The sequence below is a fragment of the Acinonyx jubatus genome, chromosome C2, assembly GCF_027475565.1.
Source record: "Acinonyx jubatus isolate Ajub_Pintada_27869175 chromosome C2, VMU_Ajub_asm_v1.0, whole genome shotgun sequence".
NCBI lineage: Eukaryota > Metazoa > Chordata > Mammalia > Carnivora > Felidae > Acinonyx > Acinonyx jubatus.
The window spans coordinates 97,643,693-97,665,946 of NC_069384.1; the positions used below are offsets into that span (position 1 = coordinate 97,643,693).

The following is a 22,254-nucleotide window of genomic DNA, read 5'->3' on the forward strand; positions in this document are numbered from 1 at the left end:
CCTCAAATAAAAATACACACATGTATAATTATACATATATAGTCTATTGCAGGAAAATGGATACAGTACAATAACATTAATGTAAGGATATATACATCAAAGATATATATATATACACACACACACACCTGCCTCATAGGATAGTATCAAAAGAAGCCAGGTGTGAGCTACAATTGTCCTCTTTCTTTAGGGCTGTACCAGACACACTTTTGCTCTAAGATCTGGGCCATTATATGTGCACAAAATACCTCAGAAATAGAGCCCATAATAGGAACTCAGCTGAGGCTCCTAATGGTCATGTAGACATATTCTACCTAGTCAGCCCCAAAGGCAAATGACTCCAGAGATCTCATTGAGACCAGGTGCAAATCATCAATCTCACTCTTATCAATAAAACATGCTAACTATCCGATACAAACCATCTCCAAACTCCATAGACCCGTGGCTACCAAGCAACATCATTCATCAGTGTGCTTCTTGCCTTGATCAGGGTTCAGTGTCCTTTAGATAATTTAGCCAACAGTAGAGGCCAATTTCTGGATGCTCAATTAAATTCAGCACAAAGGCAGAGGTTGGATTTATTGGGGTAAACTCCAACATATACTCACACCTAGATGATTTCTCTTCTATCTTCCAACAATAATCTATAAATATTTAAATCACTTGGGACTGTGTCAGTGTTCTGGCAGGAAAAGATGGCACATTCAAATAGAGCAATTAAGGAGGGTTTAAAGAAGAGACTATTTTCAAATGATGGATTGTTCAACTAATACAGGATGTTGCTACTCCCCAGAACTAGAAACAACAATAAAATATTAGCAGCCCTAGCTCAGAGGAGCCAGGAAGGAAATAGATTTGGAAATAGGAAAAAGTAATTGCATGTAAAGGGTAACTAGTAGAAAGTCCCCCAGAAAAGGGACACAGATAACCAATGGTGATAAATGGCAAGAGAGGTCTAGGGAGGTGGGGAATACATACCCTGACTGTATTCTCTGTTTCAACTCTGATATTCTGCCAGAGGGCAAGGAGGTCACTGATACAGTCAATACTATGCAGACTCCTGGGACACAGAGCACATGTGTAGGCGAAGAATATATCTGGAGAGGAAAGAACAGAATATCCAGCATGGTGTTAGAAAAAGGTAAAAGCCAGGCTCTTACTTAATCATGCATTCTTGCAAATTCATGGTATTTTATGAAATATAATTTATGTTTAGTTTCCCTCAGGGATTAAAACCCAAAATTGCAGGATGTAACAACATGAAAGCACATACATTTTATACTCAGAATCATTTTTTCTGCTTTCCTAAGGCAGCATTTCATCCTGCACACAATAAGCTGGCTGGAGAAAGGGCTATGGGGCAGAAGGGAATTACCAAAAGCATAAAACACGTTGTGTTAATACACCAAAGTACCTTTTACTACTGCAATAATAAATCCTTTGATTTCTATGATCTCATTTTTAATTGATTTAAAAATATTTATATAAAGTTTGATATTTATATGTTTATCAAAATTTAGGCTAATCTTCTCTCTAACTGGGCAAAGAAGGATATCTAAGCTCCAAGATATTAAACCACTCTCCTGAAATTCCACTTGCTTTGGTTGCTAAGCCATACCTAGAATCTACGTCTCACTCTCTGATGCAGTTTTCTTTCTATCATGAAAACTGACCATATAGATTAGATTACTGATTTGAAGCAGTATGATTAATAAGTAAGCCAACAAAAATTGGCCACACTGTTTCCTCTAAATTTCAACATGACACTGGAGCACAAATATTAGAAAAGTACCTACAAAAATGATACCTTTTAAAGAATGAACTCATTCTTCGTGCACTACATTGTGCTTACCTATATTGGGTTAATGTTAAAAGTCAGAAGATTGATCATTTTAACTGTATTCCAAAAGCTCTAAATTAAAACATGTTGTATAATTACCATCTCACTTTTATAAATTGGATTTCCATAGAAATTAAAGATGAAATATTTCAAACTTGAAACTTGTCTGATTAAAGTACCCAAACAAAAGTCTATAGTATCCCTGCTTTTTGAAAGTCTGCTTTATGCCACTTTACTTTTATATTAGACCTATATTAGTAGCTGTTTTTGCTAACTGAAAGAAATCTGAAGAGCGTTTTCGCTTCCATGAAAAAAGTCAAAAAGCAAAAATAGCATTCAACACTTGCAGCATGCACCCTGAGCAGTAGGAATGGCCCCGCCAAGCTCCTTCCCCAGGAGCTCCACTTAGCACCTCAGCATCAAGCTACCATAGTTTTGAATTGTGTTGGTGAGAATCTGTCCTTTAGCTCAATTTACTTTGTGCATCTCTTAGCAAGATGTGTCTTGAGCTGTCAGAAAAGCCCAAGAGAAGTTATTTTTGGGGTCTGGAAATGCTCAGAAAATTCTCCATATAGATTAATGGTGATTGCTTCTTCACGTTACACAATTATGGCTTACAAAGCATTTTCTAGGAATGATCTACTTTTGGGTAGCAGCTAAAACTCGTGTTTGGTCTTTCAAATTCATGTTTATAGTTGATCACAGATAAATTCTACATTACTATGTCTTGGAAAACATCTGAGTAGTCAACCAAATTTATACAGTACTAAAATAAATTTAAATGAGTTATGTTGTAATTACTGGTCCAAAAGCTGAATTATTGGGTGTGATGACTAATTTTCTGTGCCAGTTGGCTAGGTCATGCTACTCAGATATTTGGTCAAACATTAGTCTAGATGTTTCTGTGAAGATATTTCTTAGGTGAGATTGACATTTAAATAGGTAGCCTTTAAGTAATTTGGTTGGGCTCCATCCAATTGGTTAAAGGCCTTAACAGAAAAGAGACTGACCTCACTTGAGGAAGAAGGAATTCTGCCAGCAGGCTGCCTTTGGGTTTGAACTGAGACATCAACTTTTCCCTGTGTTTCCATCTTGCCAGCCTATCCTGCAGATTTTGGACTTTTCACCCTCTATAGTCATGTAAGCCAATTCCTTATAATGTATCTCTCTCTCTAATTCTCTCTCTCAGAATTACCAAATAACCCAGAAATTCTATTCCTAAATATATACCCCAAAGAACTAAAAACAGGAATTTAAACAGATGCTTGCTTGCATGCCAATACTCATTGCAGTATTTCCCAAAATAGTCAAAAGCTGGAAATAATGCAAATACCAATTAAGAGATGAGTGAAAAAACAAAATATGGTTTATACATACCATGGAATCTTATTCAGCCATAAAAAGGAATAAAGTTCTGATACATGGCTGAATCTTGAAAACATTACATTAAATTAAATAAGCAAGATGCAAAGGGAAAATATTGTGACTCTTTAAAAATGTCAAGGTCGAAAAAATGTCAATGTCATGATAAATAATGAAAAACAGAAATTGTCATGGATTACAGACAACAAAAGTGAGATGCCAACTTAATGCAGTGTAGTAACCTGGATAGGAAGCTGGAAGAGAAATAAGATACTAATGGAAAAACTATTGAAATGTAAATAAAGTCCTAAGCTAGGTGAATAGTATCAATATTGGTTTCTTCATTCTGAAAACTGTATTATGGTAATGTAAGAAATTAACATCAAAGAAACTGGGTATGGGGTGAAGGGGAACTCTCTGTACTATCTTTGCAGTATTTTTATAAAAATAAAATAGGGTGGCCAATTTTATTTTTGCCAAAAACTAATCAGCAGAGAAATGCAACTCAAAAATAAATTTAGTCTAGGGGCTCTTGGGTGGCTCAGCTCAGTTAAAAGTCCAACTTCGGCTCAGATCATTATCTCGCAGTTCATGAGTTCGAGCCCCGCATTGGGCTCTGTGCTGACAGCTGAGAGCCTGGAGCCTGCTTCGGATTATGTGTCTCTCTCTCTCTCTGTCTGTCTTTGTGTGTCTCTGTCTCTAAAAAATAATTAAACATTTAAAAATATTATTTTAGTGGTGCCTGAATAGCTCAGTTGGTTAAGCATCTGACTTTGGCGCAGTTCATGATCTCATGGTTTGTGAGTTTGAGGCCTGCATTGGACTTTGTGCTAACAGCTCAGAGCCTGGAGCCTACTTTGGATTCTGTGCCTCCCTCTCTCTCTCTGCCCCTCCCCTGCTCATGCTCTCTGTCTCTCTCTGTCTCTGTCTCTCTCAAAAATAAATAAACAAAAAAATTAAAAAATAATAATAAATAAAATTATTCTAAAATAGTTTGTTAAAAAATACATAGGAGAAATAAGTCAAATATACAGTAAAAAGATATGTAAAACAAAACAAAAACAAACACAAACCATCAAACCAATTCATTTTTAAAAAGCTGGCTGGTAAAAAGTCCCTGTTTGAATTTAGAGAAAGCTCATTCTATAGGCCCTATAATCAAAGGCATCTATTGTTCGTTTTCCCAGCTGGTAACAATAAAGAATAATTTTTCCGAAATCCCAAAACAGCATCCATGGAACTGTATCTCCCACAGATATTACAGTATTACAGGCACCTACATTACAGATAATTTTGTTTTGGTATTTATCATTTCCTAGAAAAAAGTTTCACCACTTTGCACGCATTAACTCATTTAATTCTCTTCACGAATCTATACATTAGACAATGTTATCATCCTCATTTTACAGATAAATAAGTCAGGACACTGAGATTAAGTGTTTCGTCTAAGATTATTTGTAGTAAATTGCAGAGTTAGAATTCAAAGCCAGGATTTATGACTTTAGAGTTCATCATCTTAATTGCCAAATTATAATGTCCTTGTACAATTAAGTGTATAACAACAGATACAGACAATTGTGCCATCAAATTCAGTCTCTCTCTCTAAGCACCCTGACACTAAACTTAAAGTATTAGCTTTTCAAAATAAAAGGCAACTAAGTTGGTAAGGAAGAAGTAAAACTTTTCACCATTTGCAAATGAAATAACACTATATACAGAAAACCTTAAAACCTCAACCAAAAAACTACTAGAATTGGTAAGTGAATTCAGTAAGGGTGCAGGATACAAAATCACTATGTAGAAATCCACTACATTTGTGTACACTAATAATTAAAAAATAGAAAGAGAAATTAACAAAAAATCCCATTTACAACTGGAAAAAAATATTAAATTACCTATGAATAAACTCAACCAAGGAGGTGAAAGACCTGTACTCTGAAAACTGTAAAACACTGATGACAGAAATTGAAGATGACATAAACAAACGGAAAGATTTTGCATGCACTAATATTACTAAAATGTCCATACTACTCAAAATCTACTGGTTTAAGATAATCTCTATCAAAATACCAACAGCATTTTTCACGGAAACAAATAATCCTAAAATGTGTATGGAACCACAAAAGACCTTGAAGAACCAAAGCAATCATGAAAAAGAACAAAATTGAAAATGTCACAATCCCAGATTTCAAAATATACTAAAAAGTTGTAGTAATCTAAACAGTATGGTACTGGCATAAAAAATCACATAGACACATAAATCAATAGAACAGAATAGAGACCCCAGAAACTAACCATGATCATATGGTCAATTAATCTTTGACAAAGGAAGCAAGAATATGCAATGTGTAAAAAAGATTTTTTTTCAACAAATGGTGCTGGGAAAACTGGACAGCTACATGCAAAAGGTTGAAACTGGATTCCTTTCTTATACCAGATACAGAAATAAACTGAAAATGGATTAGAGACTTAAATGTGAGATATGAAACCATAAAAAATCCTAAAAGAGAGCACAGCCAGTAATCTCTGACATTGGCCATAGCAACATTTTTCTAGATATGTCTCTTGAGGTAAAGGACATAAAAGTAAATTAAACTATTGGGATGACGTCGAAATAAAAAAAAATTCTGCACATCAAAGGAAAGAGTCAACAAACATACAGAAGACCTACTGAATAGAAGATATTTGCAAATGACAATTCTGACAGTTAGTATCCAGAATGTATAAAGAACTTATACATCTCAACACCCTCAAAACAAATAATCCAATCAAAAATGGGCAGAAGACAAGAACAGACATTTCTCCAAAGACATACAAATGGCCAACAGATACATGAAAAGATGTTCAACATCACTCATCAGGGAAATACAGATCAAAATTACAATGGGATCACCTCACACTTGTCAGAATGGCTAAAGTCAAAATTATAAGAAACAACAAGTGTTCATGAGAATGCAGAGAGAAAGGAACCCTTGTGTACTGTTGGTAATGCAAACTGGTACAGCCACTCTGGAAAACAGTAGGGAGATGCTTCAAAAATTAAAAGTAGAACTATCATGATACAGTAATTCTACTACTGGTTATTCATCCAAAGAACATAAAAACACTAATTCAAAAAACTAGATGCACCCCTTTGTTTATTGCAGCATTATTTATAATAGCCAAATTATGGGACAACCCACATGCTCATTGATAGATGAATGATAAATGCTAAGTGAAATGAGTCAGTCAGAGAAAGACAAATACCATATGATCTCACTAATTTGTGGAATTTAAGAATCAAACCAAGCAAACAAAGAAAAAAAGAGACAAACCAAAAAAACAGACTCTTACCTACAGAGACACACTGATGGTTACCTGAGGGGAGGTGAGTGAGGGGATGGATGAAATAGGTGAAGGGAGTTAAGAGTACAGTTAGTTATTATGAGCACTGAGTAATGTGTAGAATTGTAGAATCACTATATTGTATACCTGGAAATAATATAACACTTTTACATTAATTATACTGGAACTAAAAAATATATTTTTTCATTTCCCCATAAAAGAGAAAGCTTTTATGTACTATGTACATATGTGTTCTTTCTTCTATAACTGACTTTTTTGTGGAAGGGGTTCAATATATTTGTGGTATTCATGAGGAAACACAATATCCTTGCATGGCACACATATAATTTATTCCATTTTTATCCTGATAACATTTTGGGTATTTCTGATTTTTTTTTGATATTATGGAAAATATTACTCCAATATGCTTGTACATAAATGTGAAATATTTTCTGTAGGCTCCGTACCAAGAAACGGAATTGCTAGGATCTAGGATGCACATGTTTTACCTTAATTTTTGAATAGTGCTGAATTATTTTCCAGGGTGGTATTCCAATTATACCTAACTAATAGTTCATAAAAGTTCCCATGGCTTTACAAGTTTATCATCATTGACGTTGCTAGATGTTTTATGTTTTCATAATTCAATGGGATGTGACAGTATCTCACTGTGCTTTTCATTTAATTTTCACTAACATCATATCCTCTTGGTCATTTTGTGATTTTTCTTCTGTAACCTGCCCATTCATTTTATCCTCCAGTTTTTACTGTATTAATTTTCTTTTTCTTAGTTTTAAAAAACATTTTAAAGTATATTTTTACATTAATATTGTACATTCTCAGAGGCGCCTGGGTGGCCCAGTGGGTTAAGCGTCCGACTTCAGCTCAGGTCATGAGCACTTTGTGAGTTCCAGCCCTGATATCGGACTCTATGCTGACAGCTACAAGTGTGGAGTCTGCTTCAGATTCTAGATCTCCCGCTCTCTCTCCGCCCCTCCCCCACTTGTGTTCTGTGTGTCTCTCTCTCAAAAATAAATAGTTAATTAATTAATTAAATAAACAAACATTAAAAAAAATTGTACATTCTCTGCAAGTATTTACTCCAAGCCATTGACTATCATTTTGTTCTTAAATGTTGTCTTTTGATACCCATATTTTTTAAAAATAATATAATCAAATGTATTAATCTGTTAATCATTTACCTTCCAGTTTAGGATTTTCTGTTGAAGAAGTCTTTCCCTACCCTAAGGTGCCACGTATTTTACCTCCTTTTATGTACCACCTTTGCATGTGCATCATGCAAAGTTCCTGTAATTCGTTTACAAGACCATCTTTTCTGTAGCCTGTGATATCCTCACGGGCAGAAGCCATGTATTATTCATTTTTCTACCCTGGGATTTTACAATGCTCCATAAATGTTTGATAATTGAAAGTCATGAGCTAGTGCAGTAGGTGCTAGTGAAGGTTTTTGGTATATCTTTCTCATGTGACAGCCACTACATTAAGTTCTTACAATTATGTTACCAGTCAGAGCCTGGATCCCCATTGAGTCTCTGATTGTGATATGCTTGGTTTAAAAAGTTAAATCTAAAGATATTCTACAAAGGAGAAGCATTATATAGTTACTAGAAATGGTGTGTATGGCTTCCTCTGCTTAGCTTAATATTAACAATTGGAAGTAGTGGAATCTTGCTGTGGAAAATACTTCCTGAGTCTATCTTTCTTTTTTTTTTCTTACCTATATGGGTGGGAATTCATAAGGCATAACATTTATAAATGTCTTAGTGGACATGTTTTCCTTTGTTTTCTGTTAAATGTTGCTCAAAATAAATTTTATGTTAACAGGTACTTATTTCTAGATTTTATAATAATGCTATAGTTTACATGAAATTTGTTCCAATTTTGAGCTTCATATGAACAAACTGTCCAGTATTGTTCTTACTAAAATAGCCAGCTATTATACTTAACATTTATCAGGTTTCTGGAATGTAATGGACAGTTTGAATAATATAAATTATACAAAACATATAATAGAGATATTTACATTGTAGAATTTAGAATGTAAAGATGTTCAAATTGTTACAAACAAGGCAACTGAATTTTGATATATTACCTCTTTTGGCCTTTCTCTTTTTGGGGGAAGTATTTGGAACATCATATGGTCATGTCTCTCAGATAAAGTATGACTCCTCAGAACAACAACAATAAAAAAAAAGTCAAATCATTGGCTTTTGAATTATGAAAGCTAAGGTCTAGGCATATGTAAAAAATACTGGATCAGTATTTGATGACAAAGTTAGCTTTTCCTAACTGTGAATAATATATCAGATTAGTTTGACTGGGAAGAGGGAGAGTATAATATAAGAAAAACAGTGGAATAGACAACAGTACAGATATCTGAATAGAAGGTCTGTGACTTGCAGGGCACTCTGGAGTGATGCTGAAGGACCCACAATGCTACACGTTGGAGTTCAGGGTTTTTGTTTTTGTTTTAGGAGTTCAGATTTATACCATAAGAAATAGCAAGGCATTGGAGAACCTTGAATATAGGAGTCGCAGGATTAAATTATTTGCATTCCATAACATTATGACTGAAGGGTGAAAGGTAGATAAGGAAGTGGTTACAAATTGGGGCACTTAGCAGTTTATTGCCAGCGCTTATGAACCTGAACAATTGGTATACAATGGGGAAAGGAAAGAATAAAATATAGACTGGTTTACCCAGATGAATTGAGAAGGCTTCATAATGTTCATAATAATAGCTGACGTTTATGCAATGGTTACAATATGTTAACCAGTGGCCAGACAATGGTGGTTAGTAAATATTTAACAACAAACTGGGACTAGCAGCGGAGTGGGAAAGAGCTCTGATTTGTATTTTTTTAATTTTTGTAGTATAAATACTCTCAGTATGGCCAACTTCAACCTGCCAATGAAATGTCATTCAACAGAAATTGGGCAGAGACATGAAAAATCTTAAGTACGTCACTAGAATTTTTTTACATATGTTAACTGCATTTGATCCTCATAATATGTCCCTTTAAGTCATGATTTCATAACCTTGATACTATTCACAGTTTGAACCAGATAATTATTTGTTGTGAGATGCTGTCTTGTGAATTATAGAATGTTTAGGGTCATCCCTGGCTTCTATCCCCTGGATGCCAGTAATACACCCACCACACCAGTTGTGACAACCAAAATGTCATCAGTCATTATCAAATGTTTTTTTGGGAGAAAAAATCAACTCCAATTGAGATTCATTGCTTTAAGGCATATCCTACATTTTTATTCTTCTTTTCCTTCTTCTCATCTTCCTCATCTTCCTAATTCTTTATCTGTTACTTCTTTTTATTTTTGCCAATGAAGAAATTGAAACTTAGAAAATCACATACTTATTAATTGGCAGATTCAGTATATAAACATAGATCATCCAACTCCAAAGAAGACTCAGATGGAGATAACAGAGATAGAGATAGGTATAGAGATACAGATGATGGAGACATAGATATATAATCTCATGCTATCATTATTGGGTTTCATACTACCCTGATCACCATTTTGTATGGCCAGGACTTTCATCCTTGGCTTAATAAAGTGTTTCCCCTTGAGTATTAGAAGATTAAATGTATTAAAATTATGAAATAACTAACAATATTTTAAGACAAAGTTTTGTTTTGATTATTAGTACATTTTTCATATCACTGAGGTCTTTTTTTTTCCTTTTCCTTGCCTATAGTCTGTATCTCTGTGACTCGGTTTTTTCTTTGTATAAAATGGGATAATAATATATCTACCTCAAGAATTATTATGCAAAAAAAAAATAAAGTCAGACAGAAAAACAAATACTGTATAATATCACTTATAAGTGGAATCTAAAAAAGCTGAACTCATAGAAACAGAGACTAGAGTGGTGGTTACCAGAGGCTGGTGGTTAGGGGAAAAGGGGAGATTCTGGATAAAGAGTACAAAGGTTTAGTTATAAGGTGAGTAAATTTTGGGGATCTAATGGACAGCATAGTGACTGTAGTTAATAAGACTGTATTATGTATTTGAAAGTTGCTGAGGAAGTAGATATTTATTCTTAAATTACAGGCCAATTTTATTCAAAAGCATAGATGTAGAAATTATAAACAAATTTAGCAAACTCAATCCAGCTCTGTATAAAACACTAATACATAAGTGCTATGAAGGCAATAATCTCTGGTTGGTTTTTTTTCCCGCATTATTGTATCTCAACACTTTGAACAGCACCTAGAATATAAATGGGCATCAATATTATTACTATTTAATTATTATTATTGTCATTATTGTTGTTTCACAGTTTTATTTAAAATCTAGTTAGTTAACGTGTAGTGTAATATTGATTTCAGGAGTAGAATTCAGTGATTCATCACATATATAACAGTGCTCATCAAAACAAGTGTCTGCTAAGAGAGTAGATCTTAAATGTTCTCACAACAAAAGAAAGGGTAATTTTGTGATGTGATGCAGTGTTGGTAAACACTATAGTGGTAATTATTTTTCAATATATAAGTATATCAAATCAACAGGTTGTACACCTAAATTTACACAATATTATGTCAATTATATCTCAATAAAGCAGGAAAAAAGCATTTTTATGTGTATTAACTAATAGAATACTCTGCTTAGAACAATGCCTAAAAATATAATTACCCATGAATAAGTCTTAGTTTAAATAAACAAACAAATAAAAATGATGAAAAGAGTTACTATCAAAGTGTGACAGTGTTTTACATATTTTTACTTTTATCCGATGTTACAATAGTTCTAGACATAAATTTGGAGAATCATAGAAATTCTAGATCTAGAAGACAAGCAACAAGACCTTGTATAACCACATCATACATGTTATAAGAAAATGTTATGGCATATGTCAACATAAACTTATAAAATGACATATAATCAATATAATCTTATAATACATAATGGAAGAAGAGGAAAAAAATGATTTGGGAAACTTGTTTATGTCAATTTCATTGTTTTTCAAAATATCAAAAAAATTTCTTTGGAGTGTGTTTACAAGTCAGTAACAAAATCACTATAATTCTAAAGAACAATGAGCAAGGGCATCAACTTACAAAGTTATTCCAACATGATTTAACTGTCAGTAGAAAAAGTCTAAAAGATTCTTAGTATGTACAACATTGTTTTATATGTCCCTTTTAGTTTTTTTTTCTTTTAAAAATATCTATTGTGCCTTGATTGATAAAGATGCTCTCTAATTTCTCCAATGAAGTTATGGAGAAATTGGATTAAAAGTACCAAGTCCAGCTGCAAAATAATACTATAAAGAGTTGCCTTTTGGGGCGCCTGGGTGGCTCAGTCGGTTGAGCATCCGACTTCGGCTCAGGTCATGATCTCGCGGTCCATGAGTTCGAACCCTGCATCGGGCTCCGTGCTGACAGCTCAGAGCCTGGAGCCTGTTTCAGATTCTGACCCTCTCTGACCCTCCCCCGTTCATGCTCTGTCTCTCTCGGTCTCAAAAATAAATAAACGTTAAAAAAAAATTATAAAAACAAGTTGCCTTTAAAAGTTCTCATTCTCCTCCTACCTCCGATTTACTGATATTATCTCTATTAAACTTAGAATTTCAAGATGATTTCAAACTCTGTTTTTGAATATTTTAACAAAACATTTTTAGCTCATTTTAAGATGAAAAATTTCAAATATATTTGGTGTAGTCTTTCCTACCTTTCTAACATATCCTGACATTTTAATATTGCAGTCTCCTGATCCTGTGTTTGACAAAACAGGAGTTTTGATCTGATTCTTAAGAAAACTGAGACTTAGAAAGCCTTAAATTATAATTTTGGTACACACAGCAGGTAGCTGCTAGAGGTTGTAGGGAAGTGATCTTCCTATCATTAGTGACATAACCATGCTTCCTTTACATTAACAAAATTCATTCTGATTTCATTTATGAATATAATTTAGCTCTGTGAACCCAGCAGGTATCTTCTTTTTCCCCTAGTAGTTGTAACATAATGAGAGTGTCATGTTTGCAGATTTCATATGAAAAAATGTTAATATATGATTTCTACTTTAAATGTACTAATCTCTGATATATCTGTCATAATAATTTTCAGGGACTGTGAGTTTTCAATAACTAAAGTATTTGAATACTTCCCCATTTTTACAATTTTGTAATAGTCATCCATCAAATATCAAATGCTGACTAAGTGCTAGACTTTACTGCAGGGACTGGTGATACACTGGATAGTAAAGACTAATTCTTTCTTTTATGGAACTCAGGAAGAACTGGAAAAGCAAGTAATAATTAAAGAGGTGAAATACAATATATTTTAAGTGATATGTGATATGAAAAAAGTAAAGAGGGAAATAGTAGAGTATTTTATTATAAGATACAAAGTAACATGACATAAATGATCACTAGAATTTGGGAGGTGATATTCTTTATAATTTTGAAAATTTGTCCAAAAATTGACTAAATTATCGATACCTTTATATGTAAAATTCTACCTCTGTTCTAGGTAACTTAATGACTGAATTGGCTGTTCTTATTTTGTAAACTACCAAGTTTCCTTTTAATATATAACTTATATTGGTGTCCTTAATATTAATGTTCTTTATTTTTTAGTCTAAATCTAGCCTACCACCTTAAAACTAAGAAGGGATCTAAATATAGAATTCCAAAGTAGGAAGGGTATTAAAGAGTCATATTTTGCTGATCATGGCCCTATAGACCTAAAGAAGTGAACTAAAGTTCTCAAAATCTAAGGTGACTTGAAAAATCAGATTTCTTATTTCCTATTTCATTATTTGTTTAAATTTATTGTGTTGATATGATACACATTACACATAGCTAAAATAGGCTGTCACCTATGTGGTGCTATTTTAAGGGGAAACATTAGGACTACACCCTTAAAAATCATCTCATATGCTGGATGACACCTAAGAGGTCCACACTTCATCAACAATTATAAATATTCCTTCTTATATTAAAGAAAGATGATACAATAAACATTATTTGTTATTCACCTATTATTTATGAATTAAGTTTATCACATATTTTCTTAGATCAGGATTTAATACTATGGGAAAATAAGGGATCTTATCACCAAAATGATGAGGAGTGATGGGCAGCCTCATAGAAAACTCAAAAAACAAATGCTACTAACTTTAAAATTGGCATAATAAACGCAACCGTGGGAGTAGAGGTTCTCCAAACACTGAACTGATGTCTATGAGCAGGAAATGCAGAGGTCATATCCTATCGGACATCCTTATCTCCTGCTTCCCAGTTCAAAAACTCCCTGTTACCTGAACAATTTCTTTAGTTTATCATTTGATCACCCCATTGCTATGCTGTCTACTCACTCATTGAATGGATACCAAGTTAGCTTTCTCAAGTTCAAATGAAATTATGTCACATTTCCATCAAAAGCCTATATTGCCTGTCCTATTATCTATAGAAAAGAAAATATCAAAATTTCAAATTGCTTGTTAAGATACTCCCCAATGCCTATGCATTTTTCCTTTTTACATGTTGTACTACATTTGTCTTTATGTAACCTAAAAAAAAAAAAAAAAACACAAAAAACAAACAAAAAAAAACCCATGTTCTTTAAATATATTTTCAGGAAAATCTTTGGAAATAATTGCTTTATTGCACAAAAGTGATCCTATTAAGGAGGTATATGGTTCAGAGAAATAATAAAGGGAAAGAAAAATTATACAAAAGTTGGTGAGTGAAGCACCTGGGTGACTCGGTTAAATGTCTAACTCTCAATTTCAGCTCAGGTACTGATCTCACCATCATGAGATCAAGCCCCATGTTGGACTCTGTGTTGGGTTTGGAGCCTGATTAAGATTTTCTCTCTCCCTCTTCCTCTGCCCCTCCCCTATTCACACCCTCTCTCTCTTTCTTAAAAAATAAGATGGTGAGCAACTGGAAGCATCACTGCTAATTATATGTAATATAAAATGACCTTTGCATAACAAACATGTATTCTGTAGAGTCATATATTGTGTTGTAGATTCAATGTAGATGTATAATCATGTTAGAATAAAATGTTTCACAGATTGAAATTAAAATTGAAGTATGGAATTACAAAAATATTTCAGTTTCACATATTTACTTTTAATCTCACCGCAGAAGGCGGGCACACTTACTCATTGATACCCTATTTGTTCAGCAAGTAAATTTAAAAATTGAGACACTTTAGCTAAAGTACATAGAACTTAGCCACCTTGAACCAAAGGACTAAGTGGGGAAACTTCAATTTGGGTTAAAGGCAGGGAAAAGAAGTGGTTCTAGAAAGTAGATTTTGTTTTTAAAAATAAAAAGACTCAAGATATTCAGAAAAATATTATGCATAGATGGATATAGTGAGATTGAGAAGCTAAAGGTGTGAGCTAGTATTGGTACCCATAACATATATCATCAAAGATTTAATTCTGAGATTGAAACTAAACTAAACTAAACTAAACTAAACTAAACTAAACTAAACCATCATAGCAATGTCTAGACTGGTGTTTGACCAAAAACTAGGTACAATGGACTAACTAAGTTGATGCATAAAATTACCCATCATAGTCATCTTACCTTAAACATATAAAATGTGTTTCTACGTGGCTATGAATGCATATATGCATATGTGTATACATATATATTTCTCTTTCACACTTCAGTGATCAAAAGACTTCCTGAAATCTTTATGATTTGCAATCCAAACTTCAAAATCAAATGCAAAAACTTTCCTTACTTTAAATCACCTTAAATCACCCTCCAATCTCATTTTTTCTTTCTTTTGAACTTTGTTTTGTGTATGAGGCAGAAGATCATTTTTGGTTCCTTTACTGAATTCTTTCAATCTGAAACATTATGTCTCACCATTCTCTTGGAGGAAAGAGTTTTGATTATTCCAATGATCTAAATTCTCCTATATCTTTGTCTTAACAGCCTACAATTCCTCCAAAGCTTGTTGGTTAATTTAATAGCAATACAACTTCCCTGTTTTGATGGTGAGGTATAGACATTATACTCCTTCTTCTTTGAAAAGTTACTTTAAAAACAGGGGAAAAAGAACACAAATAGCAGCTATGATGAAACTGGGAGATAATTGTAAGACTACATTACTGTGCATGAAGACTAAAAATAATTGTAATACTAGATGATTTTGTAGAAACGAGGAGGGTGAAATTTGTGCATACAGAAGAAAATATCCTGAGCCAGTGGATTAATAAAACTCATGTAGCTCTACAGTCTCAGAAGTTGGAAAAACATGTAACAAAAGGTGGGTGTGGCAGGAAAGAAGAAAACCCCCCAAAACAGGGGAATTATGTGACCATCTGTTTAAAGAATACTTGGGCCTAAAGACCAATTCAATCCAATTCTAAAAAAAAAGCAAGCATTTCTCCAGGACAGAAAGCTTTGGAATCCTGTTCCAGAGAAGGACTGAAATAATATTCCAAATGAAAATACCCTCACATTGTTAATGTGCTCCACTTGATCTCAGAAATTTAGGCGTCAGGCACTTATACTCCAGGCAAGTGATTATGGCATTATGCTTTGGAAAAAAGCAACTGGTCTAGAGATTATTCGCCCACAATCCTTTTTGAATGTAAAACTCAGGGCTTCCAATTATTCAAAATTCTGTAGGAAACCCCCAAAATTAATAAAGCCCATTCACACTGCTTTAGAAATTGAAACCACAAATTCAATTTTAGATTAAGTTTCTGCCAACTACTGGAGTTGGTCTGTCAAAAAAAAAAGGGTGGGGGTTGCAATCACACAACTTAATTCCCTGGTCAGTGTCCATCGCCTGACCTTTTCTTTTCTTCTCTTTCCCTTTCCCTTTCCCTTTTTCCTTTCCTTTTCTTTCCTTTCTTTTCCTTTCCTTTCTGTTCCTTTCCTTTCCTTTTTTCTTATCACCTTTATTTTGAAACAATTTTGCTGACTGCCTAGTAATATAAACAAACAATCAGATTAATGATGTCTCTAGTCTCTGGCAGGTGAAGGTTAGCTGAGTGGAGTCTTCCAAAAAGACATTCTAGTCAACTCTTCAGGGCTTCATTCAAATATAATGCATACAGAAGGATCATCAGACATTTGCAGAGAGCTTCCAATATGAAAGACACAGAGCCCAAACAAAGAGTATTAAAGGAACAAAGAAAATGTGATCAGCAGAAAAAAACTCCAAAAGAGCTCTATTTAATGGGGAAACAAGAGTAGAATGTTACATAGTAGAGAAAACAGAATGAGACACGTGTGCACACACAATATTTACAGTACATTATTTATATGCTAAAGTAAAAAAAAAATCAATAAAGGTGCTAGAAGTTAAAATTAAAGGAATATAACAGATTGATTTCCAGAGTAAAAGAAAGGGAAGGCCCAGATGACAGCCAATAGCAAACCTATGGGGAACATTCCAAACTGCAACAAACACAGGTAGGATACCAGTGCCGCAGGAAAGAGTAAATGTTATGGACAAACTTCCTAAATAGCTTTGGATGAAATCAGATATAATGGTAGATTTTGCAATATTATTAGACAGGGATAGCTTATAGGGGATTTAAAGTAAACTAAGCACACAGAAAAGGAATTTTCAGTGTCAAGGATAACAGAAAGGGGCACAAGAAAAAAATTAATCATAGAACACAGCTTGGATATGCAACAAGAAATTATTCATAAAGATATGCAATATACAACATTTACAAAAAATATACAAGTACTAGGCCAGAGATTGTGATTGACTATTTTGTGATTATGGTTAGAGGGTAGACACAGTGATGTAAGGAAACCAACATTTCAACTGCTATAATTGGAAGTCAGTCTAAAATTGATAAAATGGAACAATTTGTGGATAGTTTTGGTAGAAATATCTAGGACAATACCAGAAGAGATATGTATTAATTAAGTGACTACCTCTGTGGAATGGGGCATTGATGGAAAGAGGAAAGTCACAGCGAGGAGTGACTTTATTTATTTATTTATTTATTTATTTATTTAGAGAGAGAATGAGAGAGAAAATGCAAGTGGGGGGTGGGGCAGAGAGAGGGAGAAAGAGAGAGAATCCCAATCAGGCTCAGTGCCATCAGTGCAGAGCCAGATGCAAAGCTCAAACTCACTAACCATGAGATCGTGACCTGAACAGAAATCAAGAGTCAGGTGCTCTGAGCCACCTAGGCACCCCTATATATTTTTCCATTGTTTTACTATTTCTTATAAATATTTTGGCACATTTTTTTCCTTGTATTCATTTCCAAATACCAGGGGGTTGAGGTTGATTTTTTTCAAGTCTGTGGGTGGGTTCCTGATTTCAAGAAACTGTGGGTAAATATTAGTCAAGTTTTAATAAAAATAAGTTTTATCTTTTATGGTTTTAAATATATATATATACATATATATATTTAAAAGTCATTAAAACAAAATACATATTACAGTATGATACAACTCTATAATTACAAACTCTTCAAATGAAGGTCAAACTAAGTAGTTTTTCCCCACTGTGATTAAATAGTTACATATATAACAAGTGTAGACTATCTGGGCCAGATTAGAAAAGATCATTGAATTTAACCCATATAAATGATTTGGAATATTTGCAATCTATACTGCTCTGTTAGCTAAATTCCCTTAATAAACATTCTTAGAAATCACTTAAACTCTGACATATGATTGTTCCCACTTTCCTTATGTAAAAAGTCATAGAGTAGTTCTGAAAAAAATGAATACATGAATAAATGAATGGATGGACAGTTTAGAGAGAAGTAATGATGACAACAGCAGTTTAGAAAGGAAGAATCATGCAGTTTTCTGTCTTGGAGCTCTCATGACCTTCAAATACTACTGACTAGATGAGAAAATCTACTCTGACATAGGATACAAAGAGATAAAAAATGTTAGATCTGTCAGAAACTTTCTTTACAGAGAAACTCACAAGAATTCTGTACATTTGGATTAAAAAACAAAATCAAGAATTGCAGTTAAAGGAGTGATTTTTTTACCACCAAGAGGATCAAGCCCCTAATGATCCCTGATAGTACAGCAAAGAAGTGAAAAGGATTCACCAGATGTAGCCTATATGGCTTTGCTCCTTGCCCTATTATTCCGTATGTAAAGAATGAAGAAAATTCTCATATTATTTCATTCAATTTGTTTGTTCATAGCAGAATTCTTGTTGAGCAAAAATATTTTTTCTTATAGATCAGAAGGGGGACATAGCTAACCTCAATTTTAGAAAGCATATAAATGAAAATTTAGTTCTGTGTATACTGAGGTTCCATGTTTTACTTCTTTAAAGTCTATTGAACATAGCAAAAAATTGAAGATGATTTTAAATGATTGCAGGACAAATTGCTGCGGAAGAGTTGGAGTTGAAAACTCAGCCAAACTTGAGAGTTCAAGGACAACTTCCCTTAGGTGATGATGCTCAGCCAAAAATTTGCAATTTTGGTCCCATATTTGAAAGAAAGGATATATATTAAATCATAAAGGAATTATCAGATACTAGAGCAAAAAACAATTGCTATAATAAAACAAAAAACACTCTCATTTTTTTCTTTAATATAGCAGCAAAAATACACTTGAATTTCTCCTATGTAAGATGATATGAAATAGAGAAGACACATCTAGTTAACCTTACCAAATCAACCAAATGCTTTCTGTTTTTCTCCAGGGGAAATGCATTTGACCTCTGAAACACTTTGTTTGGTTTCTGTTCTTCTAGACTGCTGGCTTCAATCCCCCTTCTGTGGCTGCTCCTTTTAAGTCACCTTAGAAAATACTTTTCATTGCCTTCTCTCTTAAAACTGATCTCCTTGCGGTTTTTACCTTGTTCTTTGCTGGACAAGGAAAGGGTAACCTTTCCTTGGGTAACCATATTTACCAGTGTATATATATACATGTATACATGTATATAATATTCAGAAAGGGTAACCTTTCTTCTTCAGTAACCATTACCATATTTACTAGCATTATGATATATTAAATATCCAGAAACCTACACATCAACACAGATGTACCTACCAGTTCCCATGGATACTTACCACATCAATGCTGAACATCTCTACAAGCAAATTCAACAATTCTAAAATCTGCTTTCCCTTCAGTATTAATCCATGTCAATGAATGGGGCCACTATTTGTAATTACTTAGTGTTACACGTGAGTTTTTCATTTCCCTTACTGACACATGCAAGCAATCATTAAGTCTTACTGTCCTCCTCTTTCATTCTCAACTGTTTTTGGTTGCTCTGTATTCTAAATTTCAGGGTATTGTCCAGATCATCAAGAGAAGAGAAGGCAAGTCAGAGAAGAAACTAAATTACCTATGAAATGTGGTCTATATAAGAACTAATGAAATGTCAATATTGATAGCCCCCAAAATGACACATTCTTATGGGTAAGCAGAGTTTTTAAAGTGACAGAATAAAATTTATGTTAAAAAAAGAAAGAAATGTCACTTCATCAAAAACAAAAGGTGACATCTTAATTAGCGAACATGCCTTTCCTCTCCTAGCTCATGTCCTACATATCACATAGTACATGTAAATTGAACGTGGGCTGTCTGTGAAACTGAGCTTGAATATTCAATATGATGGGCAAAAAAAATATTTTATTTGATAAATTGTGACAATGGTTTGATATTGTTATAATTAATTTGAATATTTAAAACCATATATCTTATCAGAAAATTCACAACTCTAAGATGGCTTTTATTTTCCCTGCCTAAAATGCAAGCACTTATTGCCATTCTGTATTTGAAATATTTACAGATTCATAGAAGGAAATGTTCTCTGCTTTTTCATGCTTCTTCATATATATTCTTGCTAATTCTTACTTTTTCTATTTTGTTTCTTTCTGGGTTCCTTTTATCTCATTGCCTTTACTTTATTTTATTATTTTTGTTAATATTAGTAATAATATTTTTATTAATTTTATTTGTTAGCCTCCAGGGAATATTTAATTCACTGAAAAATACTGTTATGTGCACTGAATATTGAAAAATATTCAGGTCAGAATCAGTATTTCTTAACACTTTTTATCATGTACTTTGTGGCAAATACTGTTCTAAGTGCCTTATGTACACTAACATTTCATGCACAAGACAATGTTATGAGGTGCGTATTCTTATACCACGTTTTAAACACAAGAAAAATGAATCACTACAGTTAAGAAACCTACCTAAGGCCACACCTGTATGAAATTCCAGCTGATTCCTTAAGAGCTCTGATATTTAAAGATATTTTTTTTAATATTACTGAGCTGAGACCATTAGAGAATCTAGACTGTTGGTTTATTTATGGTTTTGTTTCGTTTTCCTCCTCATATATACCTAGTGAAATTTATCACCATCTTGACTTTGTCCTGTAAAACTACTTATTCTTAAGTCACTATTTCCTAATTATCTTCTAGTCACCACAATGACATTTTAGAAATTTGATACTAAGTGAAACAAAGTGACTGAAATTTCGGTTTAATGGATCTAACATTTGATTTTCTGCTACTGTGAAACAATAAGAGAGAGAACGCTTACTTAGCACTGCTCATTTTTTCTTTTTTCCTTCAAGAAACATATTGTATTAGTTTGCTAGAGCTGCCACAAAGAGTACCATAGACTAGGTGGCTTAAACAACAGAAATTTATTTTCTCACAGTTCTGAAGGTTAGAAGTCCAAGATCAGGAGTTTGTTGGTTTAGTTTCTTCTGAGGCGTCTGTCCTTGGCTTGCAGATTTCTGCCTTCTCTTTGTGTCCATGCATGGTCTTTCCTCTGTTCTTGTGCACCTCTAGTATCTCTCTGAGTACCCACATTTCCTCTTCTTATAAGGACACCAGTCAGATTGGATTAAAAGCCTACCCTAATGGTCTCATTTAAAAGCTTTCAGTACCACATTAAAGGCTTCATCTTCAATAAAGTCAAAGTCTAAAGAACTGGGGTTTAGAGTCTACACATATGAATTTGGGTGAGACGTAATTTAGTCTCTAACACAATATTAATAAATTACTAGAATTGATAATCACTCAACACTGATTTTCTGTGCCTCTTTAAAGAATGGATACATTAGAAGATAGTTTGATAAAATGCTAATGCCTGGTTACCTTTCTAATACTAAATTTAAATTAGGTTGTTAATCACTGCTAAGTGAAACTCTAGTCTTAACCAAGTCTAAAAATGAATATGCTTTGAAGTATTTCTCTGTAACTAATGCTTTCTGCATGTTAGTCCCAGATTATTTTAGGACTTGACAACAAAAGGCTTTTACAAGTACTTCTCCTGCCCCTCTTCTCTGTTAGGGGAAATCTTTAATTTTCTGTAAAACTTTCAAGAAGTTAAGAACCTTGTTAGCATATTATTTTCTCTTTCAACTTCCTACCCAGACGGCCTTTTACCCCATTGATTAAGTAGCTTTTGTCAATGGAAAATAAGGGAAATATCAATTTCAACTATTTCTGTGCCCACTGCGGTCAGAAGAAACAAAGATCATAAAGTCCTTTTTATCTTCATGTGGATTTTCTTCTCCAGTCAAAGAATTCTCCAACAGTTTGTTCAATTCTCCTTTACGTCCCTTCTCTGCTGCTTTGGACACATGGAAACAATGGTTTTCAATCTCTGAGCACTTTCTTTCAGGCATCTGGCCACTTACTTTATAAACGAAATAACTAAAACAGGTACCTCTTTAGGGCATACTTTCTTGTAATTTTCCAAATTAAGTTTATCTCACCAGAACTATTTTTAA

The 22,254-nt window shown here is 33.5% G+C and overlaps 1 long non-coding RNA gene across 1 annotated transcript in view; it reads right to left on the minus strand.

The window, feature by feature from the left end:
- The window catches only part of LOC128315247 (uncharacterized), a 118,455-nt gene that overhangs the window by 20,162 nt on the left and 76,039 nt on the right, over positions 1 to 22,254 (minus strand). The window contains exon 3 of the long non-coding RNA XR_008297839.1: positions 979 to 1,097. This is a non-coding gene — a long non-coding RNA (uncharacterized LOC128315247). The remainder of the gene's footprint in view (positions 1 to 978; positions 1,098 to 22,254) is intronic.